General features: G+C 37.9%; 1 protein-coding gene across 4 annotated transcripts in view; it reads right to left on the bottom strand.

Annotated features, from left to right (window-relative positions):
• The window catches only part of LOC102682811 (kazrin), a 618,046-nt gene that overhangs the window by 508,335 nt on the left and 82,543 nt on the right, over window positions 1–27,168 (bottom strand). The window contains exon 1 of one of the 4 annotated variants that reach the window (XM_069184015.1): window positions 24,948–25,303. The exons of the other annotated variants lie outside the window; for them this stretch is intronic. The gene's annotated coding sequence lies outside the window, so the exon portion shown is untranslated. Of the gene's footprint in view, window positions 1–24,947; window positions 25,304–27,168 lie in introns of those variants that run through there. 4 annotated transcript variants of the gene reach the window in all.

Below are 27,168 nucleotides of genomic sequence, written 5' to 3'. Positions count from 1 at the left end.
CAAAGAACAGTTTCTCCTTATGGCACCATGACCAGCCAGTGGGGTATGCAAGAAAAAACTGCAGTTCACAAGATAAGGATGTTGCCTCAAAGGCTAAGCAGAAAGTCAGGTACTGAATATGCCTTTTACCGACATAATGAGGGTGGAAAGCCACAGGGAGGAGGGATCAAGGTACACATCAAGAAAAAGGTTCTTTTCCCCCAGAGATACTTAGCTATTCACTGAAGTCTTCAGGACAGCATCATTAAAAATGACATTACAGAATTTAACTAATTTGAATAGGATTGTTGCTTTATTGATGAGTCTCATAAAAAAAAGATGTAAATCCATTCTGAACTGCTCCTGGTTTATCAGGGACTGAATTCATAACCATTTTAACATCGTTGTGGTAGCAACTTTTCAAAAGATAGATTATGTACTTTAAGTCATAAAGTTATTAGGAATCTCATTAAGATTATACCAAGACCCCCAAATTGCACAAAAATGAAAACCAACTGTCAAAATAAGCAGTTTCTAATTTTGAAAGCAACTAGTGCAATCTAAGAAACAACCTTCATGGTTTGAGACATTCTTCTGCCCATCGACATCACATTCTTCTTATACTGTAGATCATATACTGTAATAACACACTCTTAAGATTTGAGTATAAAGCTTACAGTAAGATAACTCTTTTAAGTGCTTTTCCAGTTGACCTTGTGGTTACTTATACAGTAAGTGGTTTTGATATCTGTGATATGTGGCATTCAGTATTCAGCTGAAGACTTTCAACAGTTTGAGTAAAAAATCCTTTTTGCATAATTATGTTGACAAGAACAACATCACTAACCATGCTCAGATATTCTAGACTTTGAAGCATCAAGAGCACTTCATCTTTTCATGTTTTGACTGGGATACGCAGGACATGATTATTTCACAATGGCAACAGAATAGAGAAGACTACACTTTCATCTTAGCATCTACTGGTCCCATTTTTTGTTAATATCTTTGGACTGCCAATGCACGGGTGGGCACAGAACGTCACACATGGCCCATCTTTGAGAAGAAAGCTGTCAATTCCAAGATATCTGAAACAGACATCAGGTAGAATGGAGCTCTCCACGCCTTCTAATTAAGCCATTGTGTTTTCCATGTCATGCTATGAAGGTTGTCCCTCAGAGACCGATAAAGTCCTGTGGTTTCCATTGTGTCATGGCTTGTTTTGGTCTGTGCACAACACAGGCCTGAAACATCTCCCACTCCAGCCATTCAGAGGCCAGGGAAAAGCCCAGCAGCAGCCTCCAATCAGCCAGCTCTTTCCAGTCACTGTGGAGGGAACTGGCCTGCTGTACGGAAGCCAGTTTTACAGAATGTTTTATTCATGGTAAATTAATATAAATCTTCTTTCCTTTGTCAGCTCACAAAAGCCTCTTTGGCTTTCAACAGTAATTCATTTAGAATTTCCATTCAAATACAAGGTGTATGTAGAGATTTCCCAAGCTGTCAAATAAGATTCTTTTTAAATGAACAAAGCTTTTTAAAGAGACATAATAAATATGCATTTTGTAGTATTTTTTTATGATTTTGAACTACAATGCCTTGCAAAAGTATTAACCCCTTCCAATGATTCAGTTTTGTTGAATTATAAATTATGTCTACACATTTTTTAACTGAATATTTTAATTACAATTTCAATGCTCAAACTGGGTACTTTTATGGGTGAAACCTTCCATCCTCGGACCTCCTGAAAATGCCCTCACAATAAAACCAGTAGCCCAAGAAGACATAACTAGGGAAAGCAGTTTATTGATATTCAGCTGACTTTACTGTGAGGATCAGCTGATTCCCACAGGAATTTGCAAGTCTTTCCAAGGAACTTCATACTCTGTTTGAGAATAATGGAAAAGTTTGACAACAGCAAAAAGTTTATTAGCCCACCCCCACTCCCTGTCTGCCTAAACCCTGTACCTTCTAAACTTGTGAATTCTGTTACAATAAAAGGACATGTTTATTATTAAGCAAATTCCTACTTAAAATGTTGATACAAATGCAGATATGAATATGACTTGATATCTTGCAGGTAAATGCTCCATAATGGGTTTCCTGCAGTAACCTTACCAAAAACCCATAACAGTTCCTTAGAGCAACTACAGCCATAAGCTTTCATTATTCCCTTTTCATAATACTATTCACTTTATACAGCTATTTCTTACAATCTTGATTTCATTTTCAGCTTTAACTCAGAAAAAATAATGAATGCAGAGAAGTCTAACTTCCAAAAGTACCAGTAGTGAAGAATTCTTTGTCTTGGAGAATCCAGCACAGGTCAAAGATCACCATTTTATAAAGACTGTGAATAAACATGAAATTATGATCAGTGTAGCAAGTCATACTGTAAGTCCCCACATCTTAACAGTCAGAATACATTTGTTACCTAACCAATTATTCAAATATGGCTTGTAAAGTCTGCTGGACTCTGTGGGGCCCACACACTGTAAGGGACAACAATTGTGTCCTGATATTAAGACCCTTATACAGAGCTCTGCACTCTGAATCATGTGGACAATTAACAAATGTAGACCATCAAATCTTATGTCACAATGAACTGCTATTCTCAAACAGAAAATTAAATAAACAAGACTAAAAAATAAATAAAAATCATAGCCCCTATCCACAGTTTCAATGACTGGCTTCACAGAAGAACAGAGTCATCATGACCTTGCATAGAAGAGTGGATTCTTAGTTTGGTCACTCCTTCACAATGCTGTTCATATCCCAGTTTAGCAGTATTCTCCACTGAAAATGGTCTGCTTAACATGCAGCTCCAAGGCTTTCATTGCAATCCCAGACCAAGCAGAACACAGCAAAGCTGTAAGCTTCAGCCATTCAAATTTAAATGGCCAAATCATAAGGCACAGGGCAGTTTAGTAACATGCCCCAGGGTCGGGGCAGAAACTTTGCATTTCTTTACAAATAGTGAAATCTGTATCCAGCATGTAACACTGAAAACTAAAAATGCTCTACACTGGCCTTTTAAGTGCATAGGACAGATTTTATCTTGTATGTTATTTCTAGTGAAATGATGCTTGACATAGCTCTTTAAATTGCAATACTGGCACTATTTTATTTAAACATATACAGTAAGCTTTTTAAATAATAGAAATGCACCAATACCTTTGCTATTAGTACAAAATGCAGTACTAGTTCTCACCTTTTTAATAAAATAAATGCCAATGAAATGAGGGATTGTCACAATTGGACTCATACTTTATTCATCTATTGAATCCCTTCCTTTGTTCAGACTCATATGAGGATGCATAACTTAAAAATAACTCACGTTTATGCAATAGATAATTGATCCAAAATAAACAGTGAAATGCTGCATTGTTTAAATGGTTTTAAATTGCTAAGTAAACTTATTTAACTGTCCTCCAAAATCTGAGGTTAAGGCTGAGGGCTGGTAGATGGATATAATATTGCATGGTACTCTTTGATCTCTGAAAGGCTGCAGGAGATTTCCAGTTCTTAGTGGAAAATGTTTCATGTTGATGTGAAAGACCACTTAACACACCAGAATGGGTTGTAGAACACACAGGAAAAAGCTTTCAATGTAAAAGACACAATGCAAAACAACGTAAACATACAGGTATGTGGTTAATACAACTGGATTTCCGGCCTAAAGGACACTGTACTGGAGATTCAAGGGTTTTTCTGTGTTGCCATTTATTGTAGCAACTGCTTATGTACTTCTTGGGCCAGAGTGTTTGCAAGGAAATCCAGAGCTAGGAAAGGGTAACTCTTTTGGGCGTCTCAAAGTAGTTATACTGTGAGAATAAATCAGAATGGAGTGGCTTCTTAGATACTCACTGAATCTTTTCTTCTGCACAACAAAAGGATTAAATTACAGATGCAAATGTAACTATATGTGAAAGGAACTGTATTCTTAAGCAGCTTTTAGCAGGCTAAGCCAATGATCGCACATACAATCATACAGATTTCTACAGCAGTACCAAGGTAATGAACATGGATATACAAAAAGGTGGGAACAATGCTGTAGAGAGATTAGCTCAAATACAGCTTCCTTTAAAAAAGAGTGGCCAGGCGTGGTGGCAATTCCAGAAAACCTGAATCCGCAGTGTTCTGTTCTAGCTGTGCATGTGTATTTCACATAATTAGGACAAGGTGCCTTGGTTTGTATATTTGGTATCATAATCAACAGTATGCAAACATGAGAAACAGGATGAGGAGTTTTATGATGAGGTCCTGTAATGGCATTACAAACAGCTCAGACTGCTCAAAGTCCTGGTCAGAACACCTCTGGGGTGAACTAGAGCAGAAGACCAGACCGATTAGGGAAATGTCATGACCAGAGCAATGATACAACTGTAAGACATTGGAGAGAATGTTATCAAAATTTGTAATTTGTCCCCTGTGTCGTATTCTTGTGACTTTTTATTTCTGGATGATCTAAGGTGGCAGGCGCATGAAAATAACTGGACTCCTCTCCACCTTCTTCTCCAAGCTCAAAGAAACTTAAAGAGTTTGATTCTTTGATCTGATGCAGCAGTCACTGCTTGTGAAAGTGGACATGCCAAGACTGAAGTCCTAGTTTGCTGCAATGACAGATGCAGAGAATGTAAATTAATAAGTATTAACCAAGTTGTTTTTAAGTTGCACCATGTCTCAGTAATCAACAAAGCACAAACATCCTGGACCCAAGTTGGAAACTCAATAAGTGAGTCTGAGGACACATGAAGACTGAATAGTGTTCCAACTGAGGGTTAACTGGAGCCCTCTCAACATAATGACCCCTGAAGATCCCACAGATTAATACAATTCCCAGCTCTGGTACAAAGATTTATTCATTGGAAGGGTGCACAGACATATGGGGGTCACTCTTTTAAAGACTTTGACAAGCCCTATGTTTTTATTTTCAGATGTCTTGGGTACACAGAGACAGCTGAAGAAAAGCAGGTAGTCAGGCCTTGCTCACTCAACTGAGTGATCTGTGCTGTGCTTCTACACGGATTACTGTCTGGCAACAGCCTGTGCAGAAGTGAAGAAATCACTGAGGCAGGTGGGGGCCCAATCCTTCCTTCTGTCCCCCACAGTTTAAGGTCCTCCATGCTCGGGAACAGCACTTGTTCACCTCAACATGGGGGGCAGAGGAGTTCACTAGATCCAAAGAGATAATCTCATTGATTTTGGAGAAATTTTGTTTTTATTTTAATTTTTAAGAAGAATTTGTTCAGAATTAATTTATTTCTGGTTTCAAATAGAATATCTGTTCAGACTTTGTACATTACAGATTATTAAGAACTAAGATCACTTTTATTATTCTCTTTAAAATCTATACTTTTTCTCTCACTCACAGAAGAAGTACTAAATTTTGCATGTGTTTTGAATAATTCATTTTGTTTTCATATGTTGGAGGGAAGGCAGGCTTGATGTCTACTGGCTGAATTGTGGAGGGAAGGTCACTGGTGTTTTGGTTTCAGGTCATGCCAGCATCAGTGTCACAAACTCAACCAAGGAAGGGGACGGCGATGAGGAGAGATTCTCAATGTGGTGCCCTTCTCAAATGGGCAAAAGCAGTCTCTTCTCTACAGAATCAGCCTAATTTCAGTCTCACATCCTTTGCATTCCATCAGATTTTACACAGCTGAAACTAACAAAAAGCAACAAAACAAATCCTATCCCCCCTTCTACACTTTTGGTCGTTCGATCTGCCTGACTGCAACTGACTAGATCCCATTCTCTCCTTGGTTTAGAAATTTTGTTTCATTATGGCCAAATGGTCCACATAAAAGTCAAAGTGACTGCCTCCTACAGACCTACGGAATCCTACCTGAGATATAATCCAAGAGTAAAATCTCCCATTCCAGTGATTCTTGTTTTGTTTATGGTTTGGGTTAATATGGGAGAGTGGGGAGAAGCTTCTTACTAATAAATAAGATGATGCAACTCACTTCTTACAGTTTACCTCTAAACATTTGTTTCTCAACTTCTGTGTATTGTCTATTATTCTTATCTGGTTATCTATGCTAAGTATAACCAGATTTTTCCTGGAATGTCCTGGAACATATGTGGGATACATTCTGCTATCAAACAAGTTAGCTGTCCAAATTGGGATTGATGATACACAGCTATTGCCATGATACGAGAATCTCATTTGAACTAACATGACATTGGAAGATTTACTCATAAGCATCATTGCGTGGTAGGCTTCTCTCCTGCAGAGAATGAAGGGGTTTTGATTGTGTTACAAAGGAATTATTGAATACCTACAGTATATTGTGGTCAGGAGTACAATAAACTGGGGAGACTAACAATTTTAAAAATGAATATTTCAGAAAAAGAAATGGCTTTTGTTTCAGTTTATACTCCTAAGAAGTTTGAATCAGACTTTTAAAATCTATTGTCCAAATTTCTGTTGGAACTTGCTGACTATGATATTATTTTGGGCACAGATACTGTATGAATGCTGTCATGAATTACTTATTTAAAAGATCAAAACTGGAAGAGACAAATGTTCCTGTCTGGCATTATATTATTTTCAGCTAAAAATAAATAATTCTCCAGAATCCACTACATTTTTTGCCTGCAGATTGCTTTATTTCTGAGGTATACAATGCAGAATCACTACCCATGACACTACCAGATAACCACACCAGTTTGAATAGAAAATCAAGTATTTATGTGGCATTAGTTTTTTTTAAAACTTATTTTACTCATTCCAGACTACAGCCACATACAGTATTACACTGGAATTACATACAAGTAAAATTAAAACAAACTTTGCTTTTAATGGTATGAATGAATGTTACATACTACATTACTGACCTCCCCTTACCTTTAATATTTCTCTTTGATGTGTTAAATGTATTGTGCTAGATGTTATAAGCATACTGTAAGTATACAACAAACAAAAATAACTGATAAAATAGAGGAGAAATTGAAGCAAGGGAATCTGCATTGCTTGGCAAGACATTAAAACAATGGCTGCATTGAATATCAATAAGGATTGTAAATTCACCCTAGCAGATGGAATTAGAGGACAGACGCTACCTGATGAGATCAGTATGTTTTATTTATTAATTTCAAAAAGTATAATTTCTACACTCAACTCAGAGATATCATATAGCTACTTACTCCAGAAAAAACACTGAAAACATCAAGCTGTATAGTCACAAACTATTTTAAAAATATCCAGGTCAACAAAGCAACAGGCTCAGATGGAATATGTGGCATAACACTAAAGTATTGTGCTGAAGAATTTAGTGTTTCTACACCTAGTCCAGCTCTCTGTTCTGGCTGTTTGGAAATACTCTGAAGTTGTACCTGTTCCTAAGAAGAATAGACCTAAAATTCTCAATGTCTCGAGGTCAATAGCTCTGACTCCATTATTGAAAAAAATAGTCATGTTACATATTGTGGCTGCAGTAAAGGCAGTAGAATCTTGACACCATCCAGTTTGTTTTTTGTCCTGGAAGGGGAGTCGATAATGTTAACACTTTTCTAGATGTTCTTCACAAATATTCAGAGCAGAAACATTCTTCAGATAGACTTCTCCTTGTTGATTTTTCATCAGCTTTTAAATCAATACAGCCTCTTACCATATGTTTCAAATGAGATCTTTAACTTATCATGTGGATAATTAGTTTTCTAACTAATAGAACACAAAATGTACCTATTAAGGCATTGGCATCTGAGGCTGTTTGTATGTCTACTAGTTCACCATAACGCTATTTTATTTCTACCCTCCTTTTCATCTTATATATTGATGACTGTTGGAGCAACTATGAACATTATTATTTGCTGATTATAGTGTTAATCTCTGTTCTCTCAGAGTCTGGACAAATTGTGGAGGAATTTGTCAGCTGATGTCATCCATCTTACCTTGAGATGAATGCGTTAAAAACAAAATAAATTACTGTTGATTTTGAAAAACAAAGCAGTATTATTCCCATGGGAAGTCTGTGGGTATAGTCCACAGTTACAAATATCTGAGCACTCTGTTTGACAATAAACTTAAGATCAATGAGAACACTGATGCCATTGTGAAGAAATCCCAGTAGTAGCTATATGGTTTGAGAAAAGTTCATTTGGAGTCCAAAAAATAATTGTATTAATATTTTATAGTCTTTATAGAAAGTATTTTACGTTTTGTTTTATCTGTTGGTCCATTTCATTCAGTCAAAAACACAAAAAAACCTTCAAAATGCTGTACATCTCAGCTCCAAAATCACTGGTGAGTCTTTCAGACTCCTGGCACAGCTGTAGGTCCATCAGACCCTGAGGAAGGCCTGTATCATCACTGAAGACCCAGCTCACACCTCACATCTCACATCTCACATTCTTCTTCAGTCTTTTGAACTTTTGCCTTCACAAAGACATTTTTGCTGTCCATAGTGCAAGGCAAATAGCTTTCCAGTGGCCATCAGGCTTGCAAATGTGAAGACGTTTTATCATCATGATCTCTATTGGACAGAGCCCCCTCTACAAATGTGCATGTACTTTAATACCTTCTTAAATATGCACACTGTAACTTTCATAATCATTTTTGTAATCCATTTGCTTTTTTATATATGGGTATATATTTTCTCTTAGCAATGTTTTAATGCTTATGTGTTGTACAGTATGTTGCACCACCTGCTGCTCAAATTGTTATCTTAGCAAGCTTCCCATCCTCTGCCGATGAAAAGCAGCCCCATTACATATTGCGGTCTTCACCACGCTTGACAGCAAGAATGGTGTTCGCTGGTGATGCACTTTGTTAGGTTTGCTCCAAAGTTTTTAATTTAGACCAATAAAGTCCTAATTTTGTTTTGTCTGACTACAAAAATGTGTGCCATTGTTTGCTGTATAAATTAAGAATTTGTAGAGTTTGTCCAGTTTTGTGGAATGAACGGATTTATGGACATAATTATGGACACTCCTATGTCAGGCATTGAACACTGTAGTGTCATGATTCTGCTTGCTGAAAGAGACAGCCGCATCTTGCTGACAGGATGGGAATCAAAGTGTTAAGGTGTGAATCGGAGGCTGACAGAGAGAGCCAAAATTGTTTGGAGAAAGGAGGTCGCTGGAGTTGGCAGAGAGGATGAAGAAAGATGGAAGTGATAATGGAAGTGAAAGGGTGATTGGGATCTGTACAGGACTGAAAGTGGGTGCAGCATTCAGGGCAGAAGCAAACATTTCACCCATACAATGATCAGTTTCAGTATTCAAGATTTTATTAAAAATATTAACTTTTTAAAAATATATGATAATAATAATTAATAATTGCTTACACTTATATAGCGCTTTTCTGGACACTCCACTCAAAGCGCTGTACAGGTAATGGGGACTCCCCTCCACCACCACCAATGTGCAGCATCCATCTGAATGATATGTACAGTAGCCATCATTCTAATTCAATTACTTTTGCAAGGCACCTTATATAGATACAGACAAAAAATATTTTAATGCCTCTTGAGCAAGCTGGTTACAAGACTTGAGACTCCACCAGTATTCTTTTGTTATATATTCCTCTCTTTAGATTGGGACACTCTTTAGATTGCTAGAAGACAGCTTTGTACAGAGCTGGCAATGGATTTAATGGATGAAAGTCTTGTTTAACAAGCAACAGTGCCAAGAAGAGGACGAGTGAATCCTGCAACCATGTGCTGCAAAACAAGTGATTTGGGAAGCAACTGTCACTCCAAACTTTTTTTTACGCAAGGCACATTTTTTAAGCTTAAAATCCTTATTTTATTTAATCTTTAGTTTCTGAATTTCACCATGGTTATGAACAAATCTAGAAGGCATTATAATCATTATCAGGATAATTATCAAGACAATTATTGAGTAGTAATACTATACATACTGTATCATGAAGGTGATTCAGAGATAAAGAAGGCTGCACACAGAGTCTGTTTATATACAAATATTTGTCCAGATTTTAAGCTTGGAAAGACATACTTAAGCTTAATAATAGTTTTTAAGACCTCGTTTAGTGTAGTATGTTATGTTTTGGTCATTGTAGCCGACTCTGTATTACTGCATTTTTGATTTGCTATTAGAAAAGAAATCTACCTTCTCTGAAGATCCATAGAATAAATTGATCCAGAAGATATATGACCACAAAACCTTAAACCTAATTCTGTTTTTGATTCCTACTAGACAGTTGTAGGGAAGGTGCAACCTTTCCTGCCACAGGTACCTAAAACTTAATTTCTTTATCCTCCAGAGCTTCACCATTCTGATGCACCTTTTCTAACATTCTAAAATATACTGAATCCCCAAGCCAAATCAAAATCATCTCAGTAGTATATATACTTGGTAACATTTTTACTTTTTCTTGGAAATTACAATTCTTCACCTCTAGAGTGGATCTGTTAGACATTAATATGGGAGCAAAACTGGTAAATGCTATTGAATCCACCTGTGGAGACTGAGAGTAAGAAGTGATGTTTTCTCTAAAGGTTTTTCTGCACATTAGAAACAAAGCCTTGCAGACAGCACACAAACCTGCTGAATACATTATTCTGATCAGTTTTAAAGCATTTTAGTTGGTATTTTATTTGGGAAATAAAGGGAATTTGAATTTGTTGGTATCCGGCATTCAAGTGAAATTTTCATTACATCATTTTAGAAACAGCTCTACAATTTAGCATGACAGCTTTAGTTTTTAACTTTCAGTTTGAAAAACAAACCTTCCCAAATAAAAACCTGGACCAAAGGAGCTTCCAATTAATCTAGGAGAGTTTATTTCTCCAAAAGATCACATGAAAGGTTACAAATGTGAAAAATCCATCTGATTCTTTTCATTTGTATGCAAGATGTTAATCTATCCCAAAATCACATCAATCCTTTCCCTGAAGGACTCCGGGGAATCAGTAACCCCCATTCCAGTTGTCTTTTCCTTCTCTAGATCCACTTGGATCTCTTTGGAAAGACATTCCCACCTTTCTAGTACTAAATGCACCTGATTGTAACCCCCACCATGATACCATGAGCTCCTACTTCAACTTCATTCAAAGATATCCGTTGTGTGCCAATACCTTTAACGGTTTCTAATAGCTTATCATCAATACAACCTCCTTTGTTCAAGACTAATTACATTTGGCACCACTATCAGAACAATGCAATTCTTCACAAAATAAATTTTAAAAATCTTTAAAATTTGACTACAGACACTGCATTGACCAAACTTAATTTGATAAGAAAAAGTATTTAATTAAACCTTGGTCTAACATCTTTCAGTCATCGTCAAACAATGTTAAATTTTTCATACTAGGCTATGAGTTAAGTGTGCTGATGTCCTTGATGTGTGTGCAAATGAGTGTGTCACTTGGCGTTTGAAGTTCAGAATAATGACTTTTTTAACTGAAAGAGCAGCTCCCTCCATTCTGCTGATAGGAGCTGCACCAATTACCCTGATCACTAGATCCCGACACTCACAGCACAGCCCGTGATAAGACTACAAAGGAGCAACACACTTTCTGCGGCAGCAAGGAGATAAAAAGTAATGAGCTTCCATGGTCCAATTTTATACTTAAAATGAAATTATCTCCATTCTTTGGCAAGCGTTTCAAAGGGACACCAAATAAAAAAAAAACTAAATAAAATAAAAAGTTTCACTTGAGGTTGTCTGGTGTTTATTACTTTGTTTCCTACCACTGGTTGCTATGGTGACCGCTCGCAGCTCATTTTGTTTTCCTAGCCTGGGGGAGATGCACTTTCTTCACTCAGCTCTTTTGAATATAAACTATGCTGGTAAGGGAGGTGCCTGGGCCCAAAGCCCAGGACCTAGAAATCTGCCAATCAATCTGCAGACTGTTAAAATCTGATCAGACCTAGTGAACTGAAATGTGACTGTCATGATGGCACCTAATCACTGTCAGAAGCCCAGTGTGAACGCTGATATGGCTCTTGGCAGACAGACTGCCAAGATCAGAGCAGCACTTTCAGGTGCTAAAGAGGGATTTTTAACAGAATTCCAATTGGGTAAAAAATGGGAAATGGCTGAAATAACACGCATTCAAATAAAAAAAAAATTGATTTGCCATTCACGAGTTGTGAAACTATAACCTTGAATATGGATTATTGAAATTTCTTGTTTTGGTGCTAATGTATACTTGGTGCTTCAAGGTGCTTGAATATAGCCAAGGAAGTGCAGCTGCTAAGGCAATCACCTTCATTAAAACCTGCCTTGGGGGGGTATAGGCAGGGTTAAAATAAGCAGCACAGTAATTGTTATGGTTGCATGTATTTGAACAAAATGTGCAGTGTTATATTTATGCATCATGATTTTTTAGAAATCTCATCTACTGTATGATTTCCCATGACCTCCTACCCACTGGAAAGTCTGTTCTGGCTCATTTTGTGCTTTCTGAAGGCTACAGTAAATAAAGCCAGGGACAGGATACTTAGGAATAATCTTGTTTCTGAATATCATGCCCCTCTGGGAATGCAAAACCAGATTATGTCAGTTCTGACATAATCGGCTGGTCTCAGAGTGTCAACTTGGCCTGTGGTCCATCCCTGCCAGCTGCTGTTCAGAGCCATGAGACGACTTTCTGGACAATGGTACAATGGGTCACCAGCTCTGGCAGACAATCTCTAATCTCCAAGTGCCTTTAAATAGCACAGCATTCCATTTAAGCAAATATGATAAATCATAACCATTATTGCCTGGCAGAGCAAGTCCAAGCTTGATAAGTGCTCAGACTTTATTGCAAAATATAGAAACACCTCTGCACTATGTTGGGTTAGGGGACATAACCCAGGGGTTAGAATAAAAAAAGGTTTGAGGATGACATTAGAACAAAATTTAAATTTGCTCATTCACATTGACACAAGCTGTAGAAAAGGTCAACAAGTTTGTAACATGTACAGTATGTCAGCTATCTCCTTCTTTATTTAACGGTAGAGATAGAATACAAAATTTGAGTAACAATTTCTAAATTGTCTCAAAAATGAAAAACTGATTAGGGTTCCCAGATTTCCGTATAAAGTAAAAATATATAATAATAATAATAATAATAATAATAATAATTGCTTACACTTATATAGCGCTTTTCTGGACACTCCACTTAAAAAGCGCTTTATAGGTAATGGGGTCTCCCCTCCACCACCAGCAATGTGCAGCACAACCAGGATAATGCGATGGCAGTTATAGTGCGCCAGTATGCTCACCACACATCAGTTATCAGTGGGGAGAACAGAGTTGGCCAGGATGCAAGGGTTACCCCTACTCTTTTCGAGAAATGCCCTGGGATTTTTTATGACCATAGAGAGCCAGGACCTTGGTTTTATGTAGTTTTACTTACGACAAAAGTGCCTTTAATATCAAAGAAAAATACTCAAAGATTTCTGGAAGACTTAACCCCCATTGCTTTAACACACAAAATAATTCCTGTAAAAACAACTCAATCTGCTGAGGGTAGTCTGAAAGGCTCATAAATCTGATTAGTGACCACACTGCAATACCTGCAATGTAAGTTTAATCTTGGTGGCTCTTTACAAATTGGACTCAATTCTGTGGCAAGGAGGAATTCAAAGGTTATGAAAATAAGACAAGATTCTTCCTCCAAAGTAAACACTTAAACACGTATTAAGAAAGCCATAACAGCCATGAGATTAGACCTTTTTTCCTTAAAGCTAAAGCAAATATTTCTCTAAGAAATTCCTTAGAAATTCTCTAAGAAATTTCTCTAAAAAATCCTGAGGGAGGGTCACAAGGCTCAATGTCTTCACAAGGGTTTTCTGATTTTCATCATGGAATGTTTTTTTCCCGTTTTCACTGGTCACAGTAGTGTGCAGGTTCAGCATCACCATTTTATTACCTCTTTAAACTCTTCATATAGATTTGCCTCATCGTTTCAGTCACCTATGGGTTGTTTCTTCACAAGCAGTAGAGTCCGACTGCTTGTGTGCAGTTTGTGCTTGTTCTCAACCACCTGTCTCATCATCACGGCATCTCCCCATCAATGGAGGCATGCTGAGAGTTCACACTGAAATGATTGGAGCAGAACTATACTACAATCTCCTAGTTGGAAGCCTATAGTGTCAGAAATTATAATTGATTCATTGAAGTTTCTGCTTTCAAAGGGAAGATTTAAAAAAATCAGGAAAAGTTGCTAACTTGTGTACAGTATCTCAGATGAAGTCAAAACACACCACCAGCTTCAGATTCGGATAAGGTGTTTTCATCTACATGGAGAAGGGACTAAGGTTTCAGACACATGTATTGTCATGTCTATCTCCAACAGTCATAAATAGTTTAATAACTGTGATATAAACTGTTTGATAGATTACAAATCCAGCATCTTGAAATTGCAGACATTAGTATCCACACTCTCTGCATTAATAATTTAAGTTTATTAAGTTTATTCTTAATTATTAGGATTGCTCGGATGAATCAGTATTCCATATGTTTAGAACAGTCAACATTGTCCAATAAGTATAACTTAATACTGTATATATTATATATCTATGATATTAATACATCAGCGAATACAACTGTTGAAGACAGAGGATTTAATTACTTGATTCACAAGTGTTGCCACTTCAATGCTATATATTTTTACAGTAGTGCTTGGCTGACCCTTGGACCATAAGATAATTTACAGACGACAGAAATTTACTCAGTATATAGATGACGTTTCTATTGGCTGTTAAAAGAAAGAGTAATCTCTGATCCTCTACCCCAATTATACAGATTGTGTTTAATCATATAGTATGATTTCTAGAGGAATGAGTATGGAAAAGCAAAACCACTTTGCATTGTCACTGTGCATTGTTGTGGCACAGACAACTTTTCCACCAAGGCAAAAATTTACATTGACTACCATTGAGATAGAAGATAATTGTATCTGTCCTCATCATTGTAACTAAGCTGGAGTATACATCAAACATCAGACAATAAGAGATTTTGCTTCCAGTATAAAAACAAGCTTCCTACACAGTATGTCTGTAGCAGTTGTTTCTAAAGTGACTGAAGGTCGGCTGAACTTTTCAGTTTGAATCCAATTAACAAAAATGACTAGGGTTTACAATTTGACAACTTGCAGAAGATCAAACTGCATAATATCACATATCCATTAAAGAATGCATGTTCAAAGTTAGGCCTGATACTGTCACTGGTATACGGCTCACAAAACTTTTTATTTAAGCAGGCAGAAGACAAAACCAATCCAGACAAATCTAGCTTGTTATGCCTCTTCCAGTAAAGAAAATAAATGTATAAAGTTTTCAGAAATGCAGTGAAGTTTGAACAAAGACTGAGAAGAAGAGCCTCTTTGGGTGGGGGGGGGGGAGGGGGACCTCATGGAACGGTTGTTAAAATAAGGGAAAAGAAAGGTTTCATTCAGAACTTTAAACAGAGAAGCCCTGGTATGGAATGTGACTGTCACTATTCTGTGGGCTTTCTTAGTTCAAGGGACCCACATCCTAGGCCCACAGGACCACAACTTACAGGGTTTGGAGATTTGGCCACCTACAAATACACTTGGAAATATGGCAATGCAAGCACTTGAGTAATTCATTAGAGACTGTAATTCAAAACTGGTGAAATAGAGGTGATTTTTCAGCACTCCAGGGTCATATACCAACTCTCTATCAGTAGTTTATGCTGAAGCAAGATATGAGGGCTCTATACTTCTAAATTTCTTATAGAGCATTCCTTTTATTTTTCCCCATTCTTCACAATTACTGTGAGAGTAACCTACAAGAGTTATGCATCATTCATCATCTCCTAATCCCGCACTGGCCTCCATGTCATGGTTTCTCCATTGCTCAGACATTCCCCACTCACAATGACATGGGTCCTTGAAGGCACACTGAACAGGTCCCACTGTCTGGCAGCATGGCAGAACACATTTAACTCATCTAACAGAGACACTGCCTCACACTCATGAGCATGTTCTGTCTATGGAAACCTACTGTACTTTAATCAAACCTTTTTACATGTATTTCAATTTGCTGTTTTGTTGAAAGAAATGAAATAGTACTGCAAATCCTGCAAGTACGATATTTTTCAAAGTATTTCTAATTGTAATAATTCTTGCACGGCAGGGGTGCCCAACCAGTCGATCAATCACAAGAAGGTTTGGCAAAAAATAAATAGGCTATTTGACTATTAACTTTTTTTGATAGCCTAAAAATTCATTCAGATCTGTGCATGTTATGTCATACATTTGACTGCCCTTGTGTGTGTTTAACTTTTGTCGAATGGGTTGCAAAAGTTCCCTGAGTGCTGGCAGACACTGAAAAAAAGGCTACAGGAGCTCCGTAGAGAGTGTTGTGTGTGTTACCCAAGCACATTCTCTTGGTTATTGCCAGACGAACCCCACATTCACTATAGGGCATAGTGCAGCAAAACAGACTGGCCGTGAAAAATTTGCCAAGTTTGATAAGTTTGATTGCTTATTTAATAGTTGTAGTGTTTTTCACAAGTCGGTTTTCACAAGGGCTAATACGAGAGGGATAGCGGCAATCATCTCATCGTTCCGTTTGAGCCACATCCTGGCTAAACACAAACAGTAATTCAGGGATCAAGAAGTAATAAAAAAAGGGTTTGCTGAGGCTCCCAACTTGCTGTTTGGAGATTTCAAAATCATACATTTTTTGCGAAGTTCAGACAGCTGTTGTGTCTGAAATCAGAGTTTCTCAAGTCGTCTAATCATGGTGAATATGTCCAATTAGAGGATGACCAGTGGCATCCGGATTTAGCATTCCTCACAGAATTGACTGAACTGAGCTGAATGCCGAGCTGCAGCTACAAAATAAAAATGTCATTGACATGATCAGCAGTGTCAACACGTTCAAAAAAAATTATAAGTGCTCTCAAGTAAGCTTTTCAGCGCCAATGCTCACATTAAGGTAGGATATATTTTCTTCTAAAATGATTAACATTACTTGTTCACTGTAACATGAGTTACTTGCTTTTATTCGTCATTTTAGTGATGGGTATCGTTATCGTACTGACGTACCCACAGTCTGTTTTTCCTATATCAGAGCTTTAAATTCACACTGGTACAATAGATCGCACTGGACTGGCAAATGAAAAAGTAGATCTTGCATTAAAAAAGGTTGGACAGCCCTGTTGTACAGTCATGCTGATGTAGCTCTGGTTCTGAACAGTATTTATTGTTCTTGTACTTCAGATCCCTGTTGCACTGAAGTAGAGTTCCTCACAAACTATAGCACATCTGCATTACAACTGCATTACAACCAATAGGTATCTTAAAAACAGTAAAGCAAACTGCTTTTTATAAATGCCTTTTTTATGAGCATCAAGTCTTGATTTTTATGAAAGTATACACTTAATGTCATCAATTATACTGTGCTGGTTAATGTTACCAATTAGTCTTTTATTGTAGGCTGTAAAGAATTAATGTGAAGTTGCAAGCAAATAAAAGACACTAAAATGGTCTATCAATTAAAACTACATTTTATAGTCTTGATGGTACAATGCCCATAGGGCTTTGGAAAAGTAACAGCATTCAGTTATTGCTGTGCACTTGGGTCAACTTAGCAAATATTCAAGCAATTTAACTTCTAAGTATCTCATTTGATTAAACATTAGGGGTGGAAAAAAATCAGGTCAAGATCCAGAAGGGGCAGAGGTACAGAGCACTTAGCTCAACATGTATGATTTTGTGAACACTGTAGGTGCTCAGACTAAGAGTAATTTATCCTTGTGCCCCAGGGCTGCTTTATAATAGAATAGCTGTTATGCAAGGACTCTGAGCACTTAATATCAGAGGAATGCATTGCCTGCAGTTTCTAAAACATGAATTTTGAAAGTAAAGTTTTCTTATATGTCAAACAATGACTTTGGCATGAAGGATGAATCAGTTCCACTTGATCTACAGAAATAAATATTACGTAATATCTCATTTTCACAAAACACCAGCCCACAGATTTGCAAGTCACTCCAGTGCACCCTTTACCTGTCATAGTAGACTATTCCATTGAAAGTAACTTCAAACCCCAGTAGTCTCAGGCAATCAGTTGAGTACACTACATTGCCAAACATAATAAATTATTCCCTCAGTCGAAAAAACCTGTTTGTTAAAATACAAATTACTATAGTTTACCACAATTACCCAATTCCGTCGATAGGACTAATGAAAGATCAGATTTGTGTCCCATGCTGGTTTAGTATGTTTTAAGTTGGAGAATTGTGTATCTTTTGTGTTCAACAAACAATATTAATGGTCATTCCACCATCATCCTCAACACTAAAAATGTTAACGGGCTGCTGTGGACTTTTTGCCGACTCTGGTAGAATTCAGTCTCATACAAATCACACATTTTTACCCCCTTATACTTTTATGAGAGGCCATCTAATGCTCTTACTGGACGCTAGCATCTTTTCTGTACTGTATCTTATTAATCCTGTGCAAATCAATTTTGTACAGAACTGATTTTCACATTAAAAACAGCTTTTAAAAGCAGATGTTTCCAACCAAGAATTTGAAATTAGGTATGGTATAATTTTTTAAGGTAGGAAAAAAAGTCAATGGCCACATCAAGACAGGAGTATCCATCAAAGAAAAGGCAAAACATTGAATTTAAAAGTTGTTCTTGGTCTCAGCTTCATCTAACTGCGTCAGGGCTCACTGCCCTTGTTACATACTGTAGCTTCTTTGTAATTATATGGTGATCTCTGGTATTATTTATTGCAGATTTTTCATGTTGTAGGAAAAGCCATATCACTCTGCAACTCAGAACTGGCAACCCACTGAAGCTCAGCAGTATGAGCCTGGTCTGTACTTGGATGGAAGACCTCCTGGGAAAAACTAAGGTTGCTGCTGCAAGTGGTGTTAGTGGGGCCAGCAGGGGGTGCTCACCCTGCTGTCCATGTGGGTCCTAATGCCTCAGTATAGTAATGGGGACACTATACTGTAAACAGGCACCATCCTTCAGATGAGACGTAAAACCGAGGACTCTCTGTGCTCATTAAAAATCCTAGGAAGTCTCTCGAAAAGAGTACGGGTGTAACCCCTGCGTCCTGGCCAAATTTGGTCCTTACCAATCATGGCCTCCTAATAATCCCCATCTATGAATTGGCTTCATCACTCTGTTCTCCTCCCCACTGATAGCTGATGTGTGGTGAGCACTACGGCTGCCGTTGCATCATCCAGGTGGATGCTGCACATTGGTTTTGGTGGAGGGGAGTCCCCATTACCTGTAAAGTACTTTGAATGGAGTGTCCAGAAAAGCACTATATAAGGGTAAGCAATTATTATTATTATTATAAAAGGAGGCATTTATATCCAGTTGTTTAGGGCGGAGCGGTGGCTCTGTGGCTAAGGATCTGCGCCTTTGGCTGGAAGGTTGCCAGTTCAAATTCCATGGCAGAGAAATCCTACTCTGTTGGGCTCCTGAATAAGGCCCTTAACCCCCAACTGCTCTGGGGGCACTGTACAATGGCTGATCCTGCTCTCTGACCCCAAGCTTCTCTCCCTGTCTGTGTGTCTCATGGAGAGCAAAAAGACAAATGAAAAAAGTGGGGTATGTGAAAAGACAAATTCCTAATGCAAAAAAAATTGTATGTGGCTAATAAAAGTGATCTCAACTCATTTCACACCAAATATAAAACCTACTGTCTTTTCTTAACTAAAGCTAGTCCATTCTGGGAGATTATAGGACTTTGTATGGTTTTGACCAACTTTGAGAAGCCCATGAAATCTAAGCATTTTCTTAATAGAAAAAGCACAGTTTCTAATTTCAGTGTACCTGCAGAATTGGTTAGGGTGTGATTGTGCAAGTTAACCCTTCTAAGCTAATGCATTATAATCTGGGGAATTCTAGAACTGTTCTGCAGTGTGGTAAATGAGAAGGGTCACCATGTTTAGCAGGTCAGCTGACATTCTACCTGAATAAAACCAACTTGAACAGTTAAATTCTTGAAATAACAGACTATTTTATGTGATATTAAAAATCATAGTTAAAGATGAATTTCTATCTTACTGACTTGTCATTACAAGTACAGAATCAACAGAAGGGCTTCGTCTAGAGTGAAGAATGCAAAGCACAGCAAACTGTTGTGTTTGTTAAAAGCATTTCTTTCTGCCAACCATCCATTATTAAAAACATTTATTTTATTTTATTTACACATTTATTTATACCAAGGGCTGTGCCAGCTCAGGGCCTGTCCTGGAAACATGGTGCAAGGTGGCACTGCACCCTGGAAAGCACCCCAGTCAATCAGGGCTTGCACACAGGAACAATTTGAAGACACACATTAACCTTGCCAGCATGACTTTCAATTAAGTGCAAAACTTTGAGAGAGAATGAATCCTCATGGCAGAGACAACTCTGAGAACGTGACCCATCCAAATGGAAAAACTCAATAGTTAAGTGCACAATAAAGTATGTGTACAGTATGCAAGGCCACAATTTTGAATTCACAAAACATTAACTTGTTTTTTTCACGCAGGTTTTAAAGACTTACATTTATCCCACTCAATGCCTAAACGTTGTACTAGTTAAGGCCATTACTGTAGAGCAACAGTCACAGGCAACTGACTAAAATTAAAAGCAGAGATAACAACTAAAATAACATTGAAATCCTCATGGCTTATTTGAACCAGTCAATCTGGATTCATTTCCACTTCTTTTGTGCCAGTGATGGCCAGCTCTACACCTTAGGTTTTTTTTTGGGATCACTTAGATATCTACCTTCCTCAGCCTTTAGCCACCGTAGACTTAAAGGAAGCTAGAAACTCCAATGGACATTGGCCATCAATCCTTTCATTCCTCTTTACAAAGACTCCTGTAAAGACTTTCACAGGTGCTTATCAGAGTTACAACAAGTACAGTACAAAGACCTTAAAAATACCAGAACAAGTACAGTTTCATTTGCAGAGCTTGTGCAGCTACAGTAGTTGCACTCAGAGCTGGATATTGTCATGCCTCCAGCAGCTGCAAGGCACAGGAGAGGGGGATTTCCTAAGAGTTACAGCTCTGTCCACCCATGCTCACTGGCTAGATCACTGTTCTGCAGTGCTAGAACAGCTGGCCTGTTTGTTTCCTCTGTATACAACTCCCCTGGGAGAGGAACTATTATTTTACAAGAAAACTATGCCTGGAATGTGCCATTTGGGACCCATTTAGCGGATTTCCATCGGAGTTTCTTTATCTTTGCCTGGGAAAACAGATTCCACACACAAGCTGAATTTAGCATAGTGCTGGCCCTATAACCCTTCACACAAAACAGCCACAAAAATCTCAGACCCGATTTATTCTCAAGGACTGCTTTAATGGGAGTGCTGAAGTGGGGGAGACAACAACAGCACTAAAAGAGAGTCAGTTATTTATACAGTAATGAACAGTTCAACTCATGATGTTGTTCACCAATGAACTCAAAACACAAAGTCAGAAGCTCTTGTTTTGTCCAATATGACAAAGAGGATTTATGGGACAGCATTATGGCATTTGTGGACTGCTTTTATAAAAACAAAACTACCTCCTATCAGTAGGTGTTGAACATTTATTTTGTAGTAATACAGTAGTGCGGTACATACTGTATAGCAACATTGCAACCACAACATTTTGAACAATTTAACTTTTAGAATGTCCTATAAACCACTACATATTAAGCATTACTAAATACAAATTTTCATAAACTGCTCACAACTCTTATTGAAAGAATGTCTTACAGTCTTGATATACTGTACAATTAATTAATCAACAGTATACAAATAATGACTAATTTTTCAACTATATATTTGGAATATTGATTGAATGTGTTTTTTTGTCAATTTGTAACTGACCACAATAAACCTGAGTGAGTGTTATGCACTTAAGCACCTCATTAGCAAGAGTTAGTTGGGCACAGAAGATGAGATGACCTAATCTGTTGAATAACATGCCTTCTATCCATCCATATTCTATCTGCTTTATCCAATACAGAGTTATGGGGAATCTCAGCCTATGCTGGGAAGCAACAGGCACACCCTGGACGGGACACCAGTCCACTGCAGGACAGACAAACGTACTCACACCAGAGCCAATTTTACAGAAGCCAATTAACCTACAGTACCAGTTGGATTGTGAGAGGAGGCCAGAGCACCTGGAGAAAAACCCATGTGAACACAGTGGGAATATACAAACTCTGTAGCACCCCAGGGCCCGGCCCTGAAAGGCAGCAATGCTACCAACTGCACCATCGTGCCACCCTTGATCAAAATTACAGAAAGAAAAACACAGAAAATAACCAACATATCCCCTTATCAATAGAACACCATGTTTATGAAATTGGTCTGTTGCTTGCTGTCACTGCTAGAAACTTCAAATCTGGCACTACTGCTACACAGTAAATCACAAAAAGATTACAATCTGTGAGACCATTAGTCACACAGTTTGATGACAAGGTCCAGGTGTGAGTGTCAGAGAAGGATTGTTCAGTTGTTCCAAAACTCGACTTGCATTGCCTGATGGCAGCCTGATGTGGTTGACTGGATCTTGCTTGTAGCCCCTCCTGATGTCATGACATCTTTCCTCCTGCTGCCCGCATAACCATGCAACTGTCTCATATCCTAAGGAAGACAGATCAGATGCCCTACTTGCCAGACCTGAACAATTTAATGATTTTAAAAGCTGTGTCTGGAATGGGACAAAAACCCATCAGACATTTTCTGAAACCCTGTAAAAAGATTTCAATGCTGAAATTACAGGTCTTATTGCTTCCAGACTTACTTTATTTGCTTACTTGCTTGTCTCTTTCACATGACACCTGCCGTTCAACCCTTTTAATGACAAATGGTAATCGCCATGAGGAATGTACCAATGTTATATCTTCAATTAGAGTGCCAGCGCACCTGCTTCAATGATTGTCACTCTAGATAACTGTAAATTTCTTGCAATTATATGTTATGTTTCTTTTGATTCTCGGTATCTATACATATACACTTTGGGGTGTAAATGTTTTTTGTTACCTACTGTACAGTATCTCCAGATTTTTTTAGTCCTAAAAATTATTTTTCACTATAATTTTCTGTGGAATTAAACTCTCCTTATTCTTTTGGAGCCAACACCCCCTTAGTATTGCAGTCTCCCATATAACCTCTATATACAGTTTATAGCAAAGGTTCTGGTATACAATTGCACATTTAGCTCTGATTAAAGCACAGACAATAGCACTGGAAGGCTTCCCTAACAAAAGGAAGTCAAATTTACAGAAGAGGACACAGATGTAATTAAGTAGGAAGTACTAGAAAATGAATCAATTTTATTTGGAAAGAGAAAACCTCAGCCAAAAATCTGACAAAGTGAAGGCCTGGAAAACAATTGCATACAAAGTAAAAGCTGTGGATAAAAAAAAAAAAAACAGCGCATGATGTGATTGATTCTGGTAAAGAGGTGTAGTAGGGTACATCTCCCGACAGAAGGATTGTCATCCTTCAGTTCAAAGCCCATGGGTGATATAATCTGTTTATCAAGCCGATATCTCACACAACCTGTGCACTTGACTGGCCTAGGAATGGTATTGTACAGTATATTCTATTGTAAGGTTATGCTAATTTCCTCCTATCTGTTCTTATTTAAGCATTGTTAACTGTGCCTTGGTGTGCAACACTTCTTAATAGCTTCAGTAGAGGTTGTTAATGTTTCTGTTTGAGTAAATGCTGTCTTACATTCATTGTGAAATGCAATGATCATATATCTAGCCATTTAAATTGCCACATTTATAACTAGTTACCTACTGTACAACAATAGTAAGTATTACAAATGGACAATTTACTGTTGTCCCTTTCACTATTTGAAATAAAGTCTAAAATAAATAATTTGGCATCCTACCAAAAAAATTAGTATAAACCATGTACTGTATTTTAACTGTATGCCAGAACCACTTCATTTAAGGTGAGAAACTAAATTTATCATAACTTCTCAAAGCAGACAGGAGGCAGTACAGGTATCTGATTTGGAGTTACAACAGGGTTTTACAAATCTGATCCTGGAAAGTCCTGATCCAATTAGTGTTATACAGTAGGTCACATATTTCTTAAGACTAGGAGCATATGTTATTTTTTAATAATTTAAGCAAGCGATCAGAGTTTGGTCCCTTGTTTTGTTAGGCATATGTTAGTTGTCCATTTCCTAACTGTTTTATCCAGTACAGGGGTGCCGGAGCCTAACCCGGTAACAGTTAGGTGCAAGTCAGGACGCATGGTGTCCTGTCCACCACAGGCACACACCAAGGCTGACTTTCCCACAAGTCAATTATCTGAACAGCATGTCTTTGGACTGTGGGAGGAAACCTACGTACACAAGCACAAGAAGAACATATTTCACAAACTCCACTCAGACAGCACCCCAGGACCTAGAACCAAACTCAGGGCCCCAGCGCTGTGAGGTAGCGATGCTGAGCGCTGCACTACCTTGCCACCCAACACTTAACTAGCTTAACCAACCACAATAAAAATTGTTCCAAGTCTTTAGAAACTGACAACTGAACTGTAGGATTTGGTACAGGTCTGGACCTAAGCAAGTTGCAATGCTCTCCATAGCTGGCCTTGCACATGGGGAAAATGGCACTTCACTTTTGGAATAGGGCCTGTTTATTACAATTAACCTAGATCACACAAATGAGGTTGATGAAGAAATTAAATTGTCTGCGTAAGGAAGAACTCATGTTGGATAAAGCCCAGAGGACAATAAGCAATCTAGGACCGTACAGAATCTGGCACCCCTGATATATTAGGGAACAAGGGAACACCTGAATTAAAAATACATTACCCTGGTAAATTCCTACTGCTCTCCGCTTCTCTTCTGCCGAAGCACTGGATAAGTGACAAATACTCTTCGTTACTTTTTTATCCTCTTATAACTTATGGTATAATTAATAATAATTAGTTGTCATAATGTTATTGTGCATATTAACCTACTTCCTGTCTATCTGGTACAAATAAACGTGATTCAAGGACCAGGATTTTCAGTGACTTTTCAAATGTATCGTCGTGTGTATTTACCTTTGCTCCTTGACGGCTTCTCCGCGTGAAGGTAACGTAATCACACTTTTACACAGCTGTTCAAAAGCGTTTATCGCCAGGATCTTTAACAAGCCAAGGTGCTCCGACAACCAAGTATATTTTTCTTCTGCTTCAAGTTAGTACTGTATATCCGAGTTCAGTCTGTTTTAGACACTTCACTAGGTGAAGTTTAACTTTATAAAATTCACGAAAAGATCGTTTTCCCTTCAACCGTTGTTTCAAGCGAGGAATCCAGCTGCAGCGGCTCCGGCAGTGAGAGGAGCCTGTACACAGACCGGATGCGAACTGGAGTCAAGTTCACTCTCCAGCCGGGCAGCCAGGAGCCGGCAGCTATGGCAGAGCGCCAGTGTTTCATTGCAGGGTTACTATAGCTACTGAGCCTTCGCGCGATCAGTTCAGGTGTGCTGTACCTGCTTCTGTACACTGTCAACGCTCGTCTCTTCAAACACTCGCTTTATGTACTTGAATTATTGTACATATAGATAATCATCAAACTATTTGATTTCCAAAACTATAATTCTCTAAAAAACTGAAAGCAGTTTGAAGACTGCAGTTCAGTTAAGTAAACAGTTAAAATAGTTTTTGGTTTGGGTAACGTCATGCTGGCTAAACGCATAGCCTTTACAACCTGCATAAATCAACGTTAAAGTGGCCTCATGCCTCTGCAACACGTGGAATTTCATTTGCTATAAAAGTACTCAGTGTGGTTTTGGGAGAGCCAAAGCCCCACACAGGTTTATGAGTTGTCCTAAAGTCATTAATTTGTAACCCTGTTAATTTCATTATGACCATTGAAGCGGGTGATTTGTTCAATTAAATAGCTCAGTGATTGTTTGAAATGGAATCATTAACATCCTGTGAAGTTCAGTTCTTGCATTTACAGTAGCTATTTCTTGATTAACTGAACCAGTTTACTTGCTAAAATGCTCAAAACCCGCGAGTGCTCCAAGTCTTTACATAAAGATGTAAAGGTGACATGTAAGACCTGCTGGATTTGGACCACATTTGGCCATACTGTACTAGATAGCAAGTTAGTTTCATAAGTACAGATGTGGGCATCAACAGTGTAACACAACTGTCAAATGAAAAGGAAAATGGAAACTACTTTAAAACAGGATCAAAATGCCCATTTTCCTAGAAAACAAACAAAAATCAATTAAAACACCATTTCTGTTAACATGTAAGCCTGTTTTGCTATATAAATTCAGAAGCTCATAATGTCTGCTACACAACATTATTTTGCAGGTTATGGTATCTTAAAAAAAAACATTAGAGTTTACAAAATATAGTTGTCCAGTCTGTGTACTGATTGATTTCTTAAAAGTCATCAGGATATTCTTCTTATCAACATGACTCCTATAGCTCTTTGTGTAAAGAAGTGCCCCCTATTGTAAGTACATTTCCACACAGCTTCCACTTCTGTTCTCTGGTTTGTGTTTCAGTATTGATTCTGAAGTAGTCAGCAGGATTAACCTTGTTTTTATAACTCTTGGATCAGGACTCTTTATGGTCAAGATTAATGATGTTCAGTTCCTTTAGCATATCAGTGGACGACCGTCCCTTCAACCCCAGAATGTATATGGTTGGTCTTCTCCGGACTGATTCCAAAGCACAGGACCTTTTTTTAATAACACATGGACCAAAATTGTACTCGGTATTTAATTTCATCATTACAATACATAATCAATTATATCATCATTGTACACTTTTTATAGATTGATAATTAATTGGCAGCTGTATGAAGATAAAGAAAAGTATGTAAGAAAGAGAGTGGCTTGGCTCCTACTATGTTGAAACAGCACTGTACATCCGGTGGAATATCAGCACAGTTGTGAACGAGGGATTATAAATAATATGTTGTGCTTTGGCTGCTTTTATCACACTGCACTTTTACCTCTTAATAAATCACAGCCTCATCTCCTTCGCACTGACGGAGAGACTGGTCTGTCGGCTGTTTCTGAAGGCATGTATTAATACGAGATAATGGGGTAAAATCATTGGAGCACAAAAATGTCCGTAGCAGATTTGGGAAACTCGAGAGAGGGAGTTCAAGTCCCACTAGGACAGGAAGGATACTCTGGGGTTTTAGAAATCGCATTAAAACCAATCTATATATTGATGATGTTATACACAATTTTTAATCTGGGCCCTTCAGCTTGTTAAACAACAGCCTTATCTTACTGCTGTAAACTTGCAAGTT

This window comes from Lepisosteus oculatus, chromosome 25, assembly GCF_040954835.1.
Source record: "Lepisosteus oculatus isolate fLepOcu1 chromosome 25, fLepOcu1.hap2, whole genome shotgun sequence".
In the NCBI taxonomy this organism is placed as follows: domain Eukaryota; kingdom Metazoa; phylum Chordata; class Actinopteri; order Semionotiformes; family Lepisosteidae; genus Lepisosteus; species Lepisosteus oculatus.
The sequence above is the reverse complement of the archived record's forward strand: the minus strand, read 5'-3'. Positions and strand labels throughout refer to the sequence as shown.